Raw genomic sequence first — 14702 nt, 5'->3', positions numbered from 1 at the left:
GGGTGGGAAGTTTGCATCTGGTCCCACTGCTGGGAGCCACAGGGAGCTGTGGCCACAGCTCCTCAGTGCCCTTCTGGCTGCACTGCCTCCTGCCTCTTGGGGTGGTGTGAGTCTGGGCTCCCACTGCAACATGTTGATTCACTTAGCTCTCCCCCCATTATAGCTTTACTGTCTCCTCTAATAAAACTCTCACTTTGATCTGCCAGGGGTGTCATATATTACACTTCTGTTTGCGCCTATTGAATTTCTTCCAGAGGTTCAGCAATCCAAACATCCATCAATGGAGGGACAGATTTTAGTCTGTTCATATGGTGGGATATTTGGCAGCTGGTAAAAAGAAATAAATAGATGATATATATTGGCATGGAAAGATGTCCAACATCAATAACTTTTAAACAGCATGTTATGATCCCATTTCAATAAAGTGGTTACATATGTTTATATAATGTTTGTCTCTGCATAAACAACACCAGATTTAAGGTACAGACCCCAAATGGAATTATAAGAGAGTCTTGATGTCTGCGTTCTACAGTTCTATCATGTTTAAAATTGTAAAATAGGCTGGGTGTAGTAGCTCATGTCTGTAATCCCAGCACTTTGGGAGTCTGAGGCAGATGGATCACTTGAGGTCAGGAGTTCGAGACCAGCCTGGCCAACATGGTGAAACCCCATCTCTACTAAAATACAAAAATTAGCCAAGCATGGTGGTAGGTGCCTGTAGTCCCAGCTACTAGGGAGGCTGGGGCAGGGGAATTGCTTGAACCCGGGAGGCGGAGGTTGCAGTGAGCCGAGATTGCACCACTGAACTACTTCAGCTGGGCAACAGAGTGAGACTCCACCTCAAAAAAAAAAAAAAACCAAAAAGACATAACATTGTAAAATAAACATGACGCCTCTCTTGTAGCATTTAGAACTCCTCCTCTTTGTCCACAAAGCATTTTCACCCTTCCTGTCTCATTCACCCCAGCCCTGTGGGACTGTCATCCCTGTTTAATAGACTATCATCTCTGTTTAACAGACAAGAAAATTGAGAGCCAGAGAGGGAGAGCATTTTGTGCACATCACACAGCTATGGGTCAGAGTGGACTTAGACTCCCTTTCCAGCTGTTTCTCACAGCCCAAGAGGGCAAGGGTTGGAGCCCAGTGCTCTCCCTCCTGAGGTCGGGGAGATGGGGCTGCAGCTCTCTACTTCAGAGCGTTTCCTCCCATGTACAATAAGGGCTACACTGGAAAGTGACAGATACAAAGGGTTGCCTGCAAACCCGTGAGGGAGTGCATCTGTCTCCCCCACGAGTCGTGAACTCAGTATAAGCAGGGAACCTGTCTGAGTCAGGTCATCCTTGGCATCCCTAGCACCAGGCTAGAGCCTGACGTGTATGTTTAATGACTGAGTTAATTACTGAGCACCTACTATGTGCCAGGTACTGTTCTAGATGCTGGGTATGGCAGTGAACAAGATCCACACAATCCCTGCCCGCCCCTGTGCAGCCCTCCCTCTAGTAGAGCAGAACAGACGACAAATCGAACATGCAGTGTGTGAGATGGTGATGAGTACCGTGAAGGAAAAGGAAAAGAGAAGAGGGTGGGACACCTGCACTTTAAAACAGGGCAGTGTGCAAAGAGGACACTGGAGGAAAGGAGCTGAGAGGATGGGCCGTGGACACAGTGGAGAAGTGTCACCCCAGACTGGAACAGCCCAGAGATGGGAGGGAGCCGGCAAGGAAGAGCTGGGCTGGAGGCTGGTGTGGGGGCAGACCTGGGGGAGCTCGCCAACCATTCTGGGGACTCTGGCTTTTCTCCGGGAAGGTGGAGAGCTAAGGGCAGGTTTTAAGCAGAGGAGGGTATATTAGTTCGTTTTCATGCTGCCGATAAAGACATACCCAAGACTGGGAAGAAAAAGAGGTTTAATTGGACTTACAGCTCCACATGACTGGGCAGGCCTCAGCATCATGGTGGGAGGCAAAAAGCACTTCTTACATGGCAGCAGCAAGAGAAAATAAAGAGGATACAAAAGCAGAAACCCCTGATAATTCCATCAGATCCTGTGAGACTTATTCACTATCACGAGAATAGCATGGGAAAGACCCGCCCCCATGATTCAGTTACCTCCCCCTGGGTCCCTCCCGCAACATGTGGGGATTCTGGGAGATACAATTCAAGCTGAGAGTTGAATGGTAACACAGTCAAGCCATATCATTCTGTCCCTGGCCCCTCCAAATCTCCTGTCCTCACATTTCAAAACCAGTCATGCCTTCCCAACAGTCCCCCAAAGTTTTAACTCATTTCAGCATTGACCCAAAAGTCTACAGTCCAAAGTCTCATCTGAGGCAAGGCAAGTCCCTTCTGCCTATGAGCCTGTAAAATCAAAAGCAAGCTAGTTACTTCCTAGATACAATAGCGGTACAGGTATTGGGTAAATACAGCCATTCCAAATGGGAGAAACTGGCCAAAACAAAGGGGCTACAGGCCCCATGTAAATCCAAAATCCAATGGTGCAGTCAAATTTTAAAGCTCCAAAATGATCTCCTTTGACTCCAGGTTTCATATTCAGGTCACGCTGATGCAAGAGGTGGGTTCCCATGGTCTTGGGCAGCTCTGCTCCTGTGACTTCGCAGGGTACAGCCTCCCTCCCAGCCGTTTTCATGGGCTGGCACTGAGTGTCTGCAACTTTTCCAGGAGAACAGTGCAAGCTGTCAGTGGATCTGCCACTCTGGAGTCTGGAGGACGGTGGCCCTCTACTCATAGCTCCACTAGGCGATGCCCCAGTAGGGACTCTGTGTGGGGGCTCCAACCCCACATTTCCCTTCTGCACTGTCCTAGCAGAGGTTCTCCATGAGCACCCCACCACAAAGCAAACTTCTGCCTGGACATCAAGGCATTTCCACACATCTTCTGAAATCTAGGCAGAGGTTCCCAAACCTCAATTCTTGACTTCTGTATACCTGCAGGCTCAACACCACACAGAAGTTGCCTAGTCTTGGGGCTTCCACCTCTGAAGCCACAGCCCAAGCTGTATGTTGGCCCCTTTCACCCATGCCTGGAGCGGCTGGGACACAGAGCACCAAGTCCTTGGGCTGCACACAGCACTGGAACCCTGGACCTGGCCCACAAAACCACTTTTTCCTCCTGGGGCTCTGGGCCTGTGATGGGAGAGGCTGCTGTGAAGGTCCCTGACATGGTCTGGAGACATTTTCTCCATGGTTTTGGGGATTAACATTAGGCTCCTTGCTACTTATGCAAATTTCTGCAGCTGGCTTGAATTTCTCCTCAAAAAATGGATTTTTCTTTTCTACTGCAACATCAGGCTGCAAATTTTCTAAACTTTTATGCTCTGCTTCCCATTTAAAACAGAATGTTTTTAACAGTACCCAAGTCACCTCTTGAATGCTTTGCTGCTTAGAAATTTCTTTCACCAGATACCCTAAATCATCTCTCTCAAATTCAAATTTCCACAAATCTCTAGGGCAGGGGCAAAATGTTGCCAGTTTCTGTGCTAAAACGTAACAAGAGTCACCTTGGCTCAAGTTCCCAACAAGTTCCTCATCTCCATCTGAGACCCCCTCAGCCTGGACCTTATTGTTCATATCACTATGAGTATTTTTGTCAAAGCCATTCAATAAGTCTCTAGGAAGTTCCAAACTTTCCCACATTTTCCTGTCTTCTTCTGAGCCCTCCAAACTGTTCCAAATTCTGCCTGTTACCCAACTCCAAAGTCACTTCCACATTTTCAGGTAACTTTTAAGCAACACCCCACTCTCAGTACCTATTTACTGTATTAGTCCATTTTCAAGCTGCTGATAAAGACATACCTGAGACTGGAAAGAAAAATAGGATTAATTGGACTTATAGTTCCACATGGCTGTGGAAGTCTCAGAACCATGATGGGAAACGAAAGGCACTTCTTACATGGCAGTGGCAAGAGAAAATGAAGAGGAAGCAAAAGTGGAAACCCCTGATAAACCCATCAGATCTCCTGAGATTTATTCACTACCATGAGAATAGCATAGGAAAGACAATCACCCATGATTCAATTACCTCCCCCTGGGTCCCTCCCACAACACATGGGAATTCTGGGAAATACAATTCAAGCTGAGATTTGAATGGGTCCACAGCCGAACCATATCAGAGGAACATGATCTGATTTATAATTCTTGAGGATTGCTGTGACTGCTGTTTGGAAAAGAGATGTCAGGGGGCCAGGGAAAAAGCAGAGAGAGCAGGCGGGAGACTGTGAGCCACACTGGCAGTGGCTTGGACCAGAGGGAGCAGTGGGACTGTGAGTGTATTTGGATTTGCCCACAAGTGAGATGTGCGATGTGACAGTGTTTTGGCCTTGCCACTTCAGGAGCAGCAGGGGACCCCAGGGAGGAGTTGCTTAGTGGGGAACTGAGGAGGTCTGGGTACATGGGTTTGAGCCATTCACCAGATGGCCAAGGTGTCACATGGAACTTAGGGGAGATGCTGGGCTGGCAGTTGTCAACATATCAATGTTATTCAATGACAGGGGACTCACAGAGATCACGAGGGAGCAAGTCCAGGAGGAGGAAGCAACCAACTGGCTCAAATGTGGACCACGAGGCAAGCAAGGTAAGAAAGGAAGATCAGTCAGATGCTGGAGTCCGGTGCTCAGATTTAGCCATGTGGAGATCACCAGAAAGTCCTGTGTAGAGACAATGCAGGAAGAGGAGCCGAAGACGGCCACCGCAGACATCGCTTTCAAGGATTTCCCTATATCCTTGGGGAAGCAGGAAGGTGGATGATGGCCTAAAGCTGATGGAAGTGATACAGTTGAAAGGGACAAGCTGGCAACGCTGGAGAGTAGGGAGCATCTTTTAGAAGGTGAGAAGGGATAGATCCTAGTGCACAGGTGGAAGCCTCCATCCTCTAGACAGGGATGCAGCCATAATCACAGGGGAAGGTGGAGAAGGAGGCACAGGCAGGCAGGTAGGGAGATGTGGAGGTGGGAGCCAATGGAGGTTCTCTCTTTCTTGAGCCTATTTTCTTGTTGAAATGGGAAGCAAGCAACAGCTATAAGGAAGGCTGGGGGAGAAGGATTTGGGGTTTAAGGAGAAAGGAGAAGGCATGTTGCTGTCTTTGTCTGGGGGCAGGACAGCACTGCATGCGGCCACAGGCCTGGGCTCCAGGACAAGTCACGCAGTCTCCTCCTGTGTGTCCATCTCTTCGTCTGTGAAATGGCAGTAGTTATAGAATGTACCTCACAGAGTTGTTTAAAAAATAGTTGATAATAATGTGCTTAGAATATTGCCTGCAACATGTTACTATTATATACACTTTTACTGACATTAAAAATAAAATAAGTAAGACAGGCAGAGTGATGGACTTGGAAATGGAGTGGGTTTTTAGGACCACCTCCAGGGCCCACTGGAGCCAAGTGGTTGGTGAGTGAGACCAGAAAGCAATTGTGTTTCTTTCTGGTTGTGCTCAGCCGCCTGGGTGCAGGAGCAGGGGGTGGGGGGTGGCTGAGTTTACACAGAGTGGGGTTTTGGAGTTTCTCCTCTGTGAGTACAACAACTAGGACGAGGGTGTGGGGAGGATGGATGGCAGGCTGGACCATGAAGTCTGGGCTGGAAGGAGGGGAGATGTGCAAGGAGGTGAGTGAGAGGCAGAGGTGAAAGGCTGGCGTGAATGAAAATGTTGGAGTTGGGAGAAAAGGAAAGTGGTGGTCAGAAACGCGGTGTTTGGAATGGAGATTCTAGAGGAGCTTGTCACCATACTGACAAGGGCAAGAGTATGCAGGTGGGAATAGGAGGCTGAAAAAGGGGCAGGCAAGGTCTCTGGAGGTGGAAGGACCAAGAGGCCAGAGCATGAGACCAACTCTCTAGAAGCACGCTGAAATCCCCCAGCAGGAGAAAGGGGTCATGAGCGGGAGCTAAGTCTTCCGGTGTAATCTGATGACAGGCACTTCAATACAGTCATGCATCCATATGTCCTTGGCAATTTTGTCATGGTGTGAACACCATGTAGTTAGACCTAGATGGGGTAGCCCACTACACACCTGGGCTATATGGGATAGACAGCCTATTGTTCCTAGGCTACAAACTTGTGCAGCACAGTGCTGAATGCTGTAGTCAACTGTAACACAATAGTAAATACTTGTGCATTTAAACAAATCTAAACATAGAAATAGTATAGTAAAAATACTATAGTAAAAATAAAATATAAAAGAAAAAATAGCACCTCTGTGTAGGGCACTTACCATAAACGGAGCTTGCAGGACTGGAAGAGGCTCTGGGTGTCAGTGAGTGAGTGGGGAGTGAATGTGAAGGCCGGGGATATTAATGTACCTAACTATAAACTTGATAAAAACTGTACATTTAGGCTACACTAAATTTATTTTTTTAAGTCACTGTGCTACGACGTTACAATGGCTATGACGTCCCTAGGCGAGATGACAGGAGTTTCTCAGCTCCGTTGTAATCTTACAGGACCACTGTCATGTATGTGGTCTGTCATTGCCCGAAACATTGCTGTGTGGCACATAACTGTGTTTATGGAGGAGAGAAGGACAATGATCCAGAGAGCAGGACATTGAGAGCAAGTAGACCCTACCCCTCCTCAGGCCAGGGGAAAGGACCGCAGGGACGGCAGCAGTGTCCTTGGGGGATAGGGACCTTCCAGTCAGGGCCAGAAAAGGATGGAAACGCTGCCAGACGCTGTTGAAAAGCAGGGGGTTGCTGGTGCTGGAGCAGGATTTGCAGGAGGCAGTGAAGTTCCAGGAAGGGAGGAAGGAAGGAATAGGGCGGGAGGAACAGGCCCAGAGAACCAGGCCTCTCCCTGGAAGCTTCCGGCCACTCTGGAGCAGCTGCCGTGCCCAGCTAGACCAGCAGAGGGCGCCAGGTACCTGTCATGGGAGCCCATGGCCTGCCCACCGCCCAGGCCTGGCTCAGCCCATCATCAGCTGCTGGCACCTGCTCTCACCCGAGCTGAATCAGACCCCGCCTCACCCTCAGAGTCCACAGGGAGGCAGATGAGAGCACAGGCGTCTATGATAGGAGGCGAGAGGAGCCAAGTCTCACAGAAAGGACAGGCTAGGTGCCGCGGGAACTCCTCTGGGGGGGGGGGGGTTGTGGTCCGGTTATAATGGTGGCAGGAAGCAGTGCATGGCCCAGCTGGGGACACTGGGATGGGAGGCTGGCTTTTAATGCCTCTCGAGGCCAAGGCATGGCCCCCTCCTGACGGTAGGGGACCCTAGGGTATTCTGAACAAAAGACAGTCATGACCAGCACTCCGGCCTCAAAAATGCTTTCCTCTCCACCTGCTCAAGAATGGCTCTGGGCCCAATGCAAATCACCAGCCTCCATCCTCTCCTCTCCTCCCCTCTCTTCCCAGGAAGCCCCTTGTCTGCCACTTCATGGAGAAAAGCCACTGGGGTCTTCCTGGCACCTACCACCGGCAGCCGCTCTCCACCCTGTATCTCCCCACTCCCTGCCGGCTTAAAGGGAAGAAGTGTTGCTGTTCTCAGACATGTCTGCCTGGTTCTTTCTGTCTCTCTTTTGTACACACCAAAGCTTACTCACTCCTTTTCCTGCCAGCCTCTGAGCACACTCAAATCTCTTCCACCCTACAAAAACAAAATGCAGGCCAGGTGCAGTGGCTCATGCCTGTAATCCCAACATTTTGGGAGGCTGAGGCAGGTGGATCACCTGAGGTCGGGAGTCCGAGACCAGCCTGACCCACATGGAGAAACCCCGTCTCTACTAAAAATACAAAATTAGCCGGGCTTGGTGGCACATGCCTGTAATCCCAGGTACCCAGGAGGCTGAGGCAGGAGAATCACTTGAACCCGGGAGGCGGAGGTTGTGGTGAGCTGAGATGGTGCCATTGCACTCCAGCCTGGGCAACAAGAACGAGACTCCGTCTCAAAAAAAAAATGCAAACAGAATAAAAGCTCCCTTGATCACCTTCCATGTTACTGGCATTGGGGTACAGCAGTGAACAATACAGACAAAATCCCTTTCCTCATGCAGCCCTCATATTTGAGTGAAATAGGTAATAAATTAATGTTCAGCCTGTGAGTTGGTGATAAGAGCGCTAGAGAACGATGAAAAGAGAAGGATAAAATGTGTCAGTAGGGACAGGGAATGGGCAAGCCAAACTTTTCAACAGGCTTGTCCAAGAGGATCCAGCTCCTGCAGCTCTTCCTGCAGCGCACTCCACCTCTGCCTCCACCCTAGACCCCTCCACAGTGCTCTGTCCAAAGCCACCTCAGTCCTGCTAGTGTTTCTCCAAACATGGGCCGGGGACCACCTGCATCCGAATGGTGGAATGAGGCTGCGGCAACTCCTCCTACCCTCCTGCTTTGAAAATCGCAGATTCCTCTGACTGGTCCAGAATCTCCAGGAACTGGGTCCAAGAATCTGCATTTCATAAACTCCTCAGGAGATAGTGAGGCAGCCCTAAGTGTGGGAACCACAGATTTACTCCCTGAAAATGTAGCACTGCCTCAAGCAGTCCAGACCGCCCAGCTCCACTCTATAGCCATGGCTCATGCTATTCCCTCCTCCTGGAATGCCCTTCCCAGCATTCTTTGCCTGATCATTCCCATTACACCCACCCCAAGGGTCTCCTCCTCCAGGCAGCACTCCCTGAACTTTCTGCCCTATGTCCCCTCTCTCCTCTTTGCCAAGGGAGTCCTCTACGTGACCATATCTTCCACTGGACCAGGAGCTCCTATAGCTGGGACCCCCCTTAGTCCAATTTGCATTGGTCTGGAGAGAGTGGTTTTAGAGCCCAATTACCACTGAGGAGAATCCCTCTGGTGGGTGTGGTGGGGTCCAGCTTGGAGCTAGTACCCAGTGAGGGGCCGTATGATGGTGAGCACAGGCAGGAGGGGTGGTAACAGTGGCTATGGTGGGGAGGGAAGAAAGGGGGAGGGGGGCCTTGTGGAGGCAGAATTCTCCAGGCCTTGGCAGCAGATGGGACACGACCCAGGTGGGGATCCAGAACACGAGTTCTAATCCCAGCTCTGCTACAAATTCATGGTGTGACCCTAGGCAACAACTGGCCACTTTCCCAGCTTCAGTTCACTCATCAGCAGAACGGTGGCGATCACTCTACCCTCACTGAGGAGATGCGAAGTCAAACCAGTTGGCACATCCGAAACTGCTTTAGAAAATCATGACAGGAGGCAAGCGTGGGGGAGGAGGAAGTGCAGGATCTGAGTGGTCAGATGGCAGCCTCACTCCTCCACACAAACACCCAACTGTGTCACCCACACTGGCCATTTGGATCCAAAGGACCCCAAGGGCATGCACCCAATTTGCATCAGTGCTCTGAGGTCAGGGTGAAAGGAAAGAATCCCCAGCAGCCTGGGCCCCAGGGCAAGTGGAGGTGGGGACCGGGAGGAATGTGCCTTCGGCTGCTTCAGGGGCCCCTAGCCCTCACCTCCAGGCCAAAATAATTCCATCACCTCCTGGTCAGTATGTTAATGGTGCAGAGAAGTCAGCCATCTGAGCCAGGGAGGCCGGTCAGAGCTCCAAAACCCAGCACAGCAACAACCACTGAGGTCCCCACGAGGTCCCCAGGCCTGGAATCATTCCTGTGAGGCAGGCAGGCAGGACTTCCATCCCATGCTGGGGGTAGAAAAAAATGAGGCTGGGAAAAGCCCCATAGGGAATCAGGGCCAGGGTCTAGATCCACCACTGCAAGCAGGGAAGAGTGAAGTTGCTCCCCGGGAAGAGGTAGGGAGGCATCGACTGGCACCCTGTTATTGAGATGAGAAACCCCAGGCTTGGGCAGATGACTTGAACTTCAGGATGCAGAAGGCAATGCTCAGAGCTGCCCAAAGAATGGGCAGGAACATGTCTGAAAGAGGTTACACTTCCTGACGGGTAGAGAGAGAGAGAGAGAGACAGAGAGAGAAAGCTAAAAATCAGACAGGATTTTTGCTTCCTGTGTTTTAGATCTCTGTTATAAGATGCATATGTGTTTATAATTGTTATATCTTCCTGATGGATTAACCTTTTATCATTTAAAAAAAAAAAAATAACCTTTCCTGGCCAGGTGCAGTGGCTCACGCCTGTAACCTCAGCACTTTGGGACGCCAAGGCAGGTAGACCAACCTGGCCAACATGGTGAAACCCATCTCTACTAAAAATACAAAAAAAAACTAGTTGGGTATGGTGGCGTGCACCCATAGTCCCAGCTACTTGGGAGTCTGAGGCAGGAGAATCTCCTGAACCCAGAAGGTAGAGATTGCGGTGAACTAAGATTGTGCCACTGCATTGCCGTCTGGGTGACAGAGCAAGACTCTTGCAAAACAAAATAGTTTCCCTGGTATATTTTCCCTTTCTTTCTCTGCTGACACTTTTTTTCCTCTCCTCCAATTTTCCTCAAGGTCATTTTCATGCAGATGACCTGGGTTTGTTGTGGGAAGAGATGGTCACACTCAGCTTTCTGAAAATATGTATTTATAGCCAATACAGGTGCCACGGGACATCAGCACCACCTGCAGATCCCACAGCTGCCCCGGCTGCCCGAGGCTTCAGGACCAGCTTCCCCTTCCTCCTTGCCATAGCCCTGGTGCTGTTGAGAATCCGCCTGGCAGGCTGGCCAGCAGAGGCCTGGGGGCCTAATCCCAGGTGAGGACAGATTTGTCCTTGTGGGAACTGAGGGACATAACCTCTCCTTACAGAGCCTCAGGTTTCCATCCATTTCCCTGGGGCTCTGATGCCTGCCTGCCTCCCTCAGAAGGCTGGAGTGACACCTGCTTTGGAGGGGAGTCTCTGTAGGTCAAGTCCAGCCTCCCACTGGTGCTTGAATCCGTGCTCCAGGACGGCCACAGGTGGTCATCTAGCTTCCTTCAAATTCACTTATCTCGTGGATATGATAAGTGGGGGCTTAATATTTTGTTTATTTTTTAAAGTAGAATTAGGCCAGTCACGGTGACTCATGCCTGTAATCCCAGCACTTTGGGAGGCCGAGGTAGGTGGATCACCTGAGACCAGGAGTTCGAGAGCAAACTGGCCAACGTGGCCAAACCCCCTCTCTACTAAAAAAACACACAAAAAATTAGCCGGGTGTGGTGGTGGATGCCTGTAATCCCAGCTACTCGGGAGGCTGAGGCAGAAGAATCACTTGAACCCAGGAGATGGAGGTTGCAGTGAGCTGAGATTGCCCCACTGCACTCCAGCCTGAGCAACAGAGCGAGACTCCCATCTCAAAAAAAAAAAAAAAAAAAAAAAATTAGAGTTTGCATGATTGCTTATTTTCTGAATGTAAAAAGTTCTTTTTCTGGTTATTATTTACATGCTGATTGGAAAAATTTCATAAAATAAAAAATATCAATAAGAATCCTACCACCCAGATATAATCACTTTAATTTTTTTTCTATTCATATTTGCATATACAGATATACATACATATATGGGATCATACTCTGTATCTATTGGGAGGGCATTAATCTGCAAGTATAATTATTTAACAATCAGAGACTCATTTTTCTTCCTAGCTAGAGGGCCTATGGTGGCTGGCCGTGGTTCACTGGTTCAACAGTATTAGGTCCAGCATCTCTGTGAGTCTCTTGGAATTTTCCTCATGATTGAAAGACAGCTGCTGCAGCTCCAGCCACTACATCTATTTTCAATGCCAGCAAAGACAGTCACTTCTGCATTTTTATTATAAAAGCAAACACTTCAGAAAGTGACCCCCCACCAGATTTCTCTTTAGGTCTCACTGGCCAGAACTCGATCTCAGGACCACCTCCAGCAGCAGAGAAAAGGATTGTCATGATTGGCTTTGGACCAATCATAATCATTGAAAAGTGGGGATGTGGTCCTCACTTGCAAACAAAATCAAGGAAGGAGGGAATTAACCATGTCGGCTACAGCATGCATGCTGCTTTATAATCTGCTCTCTTTCTCTTAATCACACATTACAAAATCTGTCCACATCAAAAAATATACACTCAGTCACTCATTTAACAACAATTTATTGAGAGGATACTGTGTTCCAGGAACTTAACTAAGCACTGAGGGCACGATAATGAACGTAATAGAGTCCCTGCCTTCACAAAGCTTAGCATCCGATGAAGGAGATAGAAATTCATCAAAGAAATTCACAAAGAAATGTAAAATTATCATGGCAATAAATGCCACAAAGGAGAGCGATCTGTGGTTCTGTGAGAGTGGTGACAGGGGATTTGATTCGATCAGGAGGGTCACCATTTTGAATGGCCATGTATCTGTCCCTTGCATAGCTGTGGCATGATGACTTAACCAATCTCCTATTGCTGAACATTGAGATTCTCTCCACATTTCATCTACCATGATCAACGTTATGATAAACAGCCTTCTATTAGTATAGTCTAGCACAGTTGTCTGATTTTTTCCTTAGGGTAAATTCTCAGGATAAAGCCAGGCACTGTGGCGTGTGCCTGTAATCCCAGCTACTCAGGAGGCTAAGGTCAGAGGATCACTTGATCCAAGCGTTTGAGACCAGCCTAAGTGACACGGCAAGACCTTGTCTCAAAACAACAACAACAGCAACAACAACAACAACAAAAACTAGAATAAATGAGCAATTCCTACATGTGGAATTCTGAATCCAGGGGCAGCCCCCTGTGAAGGCACTCACACTCTGCCATGCGGCTCTCTCAGAAAAGCTGCCACCACTCCCATTCACACCAGCAGCATCAGAGAGAGCTCTGTTCCTCCACATTCTGCCAGCTCCGCCTATTATTATCTTTATTATATCATCTTTACAAAGTGATGCCAGTGTTATGGGTGAAACATAGCTGCTTGTTTTAATTTGCATTCCTCTGAGGTTAACCATGTTTTCATTTGTTTCTTTTGTGAGATCACAGATCTTTCCAGTGGATGAATTCCCTTTCTTTTCCTTTCTCATTTCTAGTTCTCTCTCTCTCTCTCTTTCCATTAGGAACTGTAACCTCTTTCAGATATGTTCCTACCCATTCTTTGGGCAGCTCTGAGCACTGCAAAGCCCTCCTTCCATGGAAACTGTAGCCATGTGAGGCCCCTGTCCGTCACTGGGGCCTCCCATGTGCTCCAGGGCAACATCCATAGCCCGCCCTGGTTCAGTCCCCAGCCACTCACTCACCCACATCCTCTCCAGCCACCCTCCTCTCCTATTCTAAGCTCAGTTCACATCTACCCCAGGTCAGTCCTGGAACGTGGTGGGGTGGATCGGGGCTGGAGCCTTCATCCAAGCTGTTCTCCCTCCCTGTTCTTCCCTAGTGAATCCTTCAGGACACAGCTTAGTGGGAGTTCCTCTCTGAGAAGCTCCTGCCGACTCCCCAGGTGGGGTCAGATCCCTGCCGTGCTTCCCTCTGCTCAGCACTGACCTGTCACTGTTCACTCTGCAGTTAGCCAGGGGGAGTAGAGGTTCCCACAAGACAGGCATGGGTCAGACGTGTGTCTCTGCCCCCAGTACCTAGCACAGGGAGTGGCACTAAACAGCTGCATAGTGTTTGTAATTAGAATAAATCAATAAATGAGCAAATGAATGAACACACGACTAGATACAATCTAGCCCTCCTTACCCCCAGGCTTGCTGATCAGACCCCCAAAGCCTGGTCTCGCCCACCTACCCACCACACCATGTCTGCTCTTCTCCGGGATGTGCACGGACTATCTGCAGAATCACCAGTGTGGCTCATTTTCTGACCTGGGAACTTCCTGAGTCACTGAGGCCCTCATTTTCCCTTGTCCTGGGTCATCTGTGAACTGAGCACTGCCTTGGCCAGGGCTCTGGTGTCTTGGTGGGAAGCAACAGCCTCTGCCACAGGTTTCCCTGCTCTGCTCTACTGGGTTTGTGGTCAGCAATGAGGAATTCAGGACACCGGCTCTGCAAGCTTCAGTCCTGACCTGGCATCCACCCAGTGACATGAGTGGAAAAAACCTTTCACGGGGCAGGTTGAGAACGAAATCCCTGCCGCGGGGCACAAACCAGCCTTCTTGCCACCAATATATGCCCCCATTCCCTTTTGTATCTGTTAGCCAGTATATGACCTGAACATTTCTTTCATGTCACTCCTCTACTCAAGAACCATCAAGGAATCCCCCTTGCCTATCAGAACAAATCTGAGCTCCGTTGCAGGAATTCAAGAAGCCCCATGGCCAAGCTGCGGCCTCCCTCTCTGACCCTGTCCTCCACCACTCCAGCCAGGACAGTCTCCTTCTTCCTCCTTTCCTCCTCCAGGGCTTTGCCTATGCCATGCCCTCTGCCTGAGATAACCTCGCCCCTTCATTCCACTGTTTTAAATCCTGGGTTGCAACTCCCACCTCCTCTGGGTTGCCTGCCAGCTATCCAGTGCTTGATAACTCATTCAGGAAAAACAAACCACTAAGCCCTTCTGCACTTAAGACTCACCGGGCTTGCTTGTGCAAAATCCAGACCATCCCAGACTTCTCTGAGGATGGTTCTAGGAGACTAGATTTTTTAAGTCTCCCAGGAGAGTCTGATGCCACCAGCCCAGCCGGGACCATTGACATGCACTTGGAAGCACTGATGATACAAAACTCGAATTATACATGTGCTTGGATGACACAGTGCTTGTAGGATTGGGCAACCCAGGTGCACATGGGAACCTGATGTCTAACCATTGTAACATCACCTCTGCAGGCAACACTAACAATGAGAAGTGACTTTACTGGGGGCTCGCCAGGTGCCAGGCCCATGCTACACTCAAAATGCATGATCTCATTCAATCTTCACAACATGCC

This window comes from Trachypithecus francoisi, unplaced genomic scaffold (assembly GCF_009764315.1).
Source record: "Trachypithecus francoisi isolate TF-2019V2 unplaced genomic scaffold, Tfra_2.0 Lachesis_group12, whole genome shotgun sequence".
In the NCBI taxonomy this organism is placed as follows: domain Eukaryota; kingdom Metazoa; phylum Chordata; class Mammalia; order Primates; family Cercopithecidae; genus Trachypithecus; species Trachypithecus francoisi.
The sequence above is the reverse complement of the archived record's forward strand: the minus strand, read 5'-3'. Positions refer to the sequence as shown.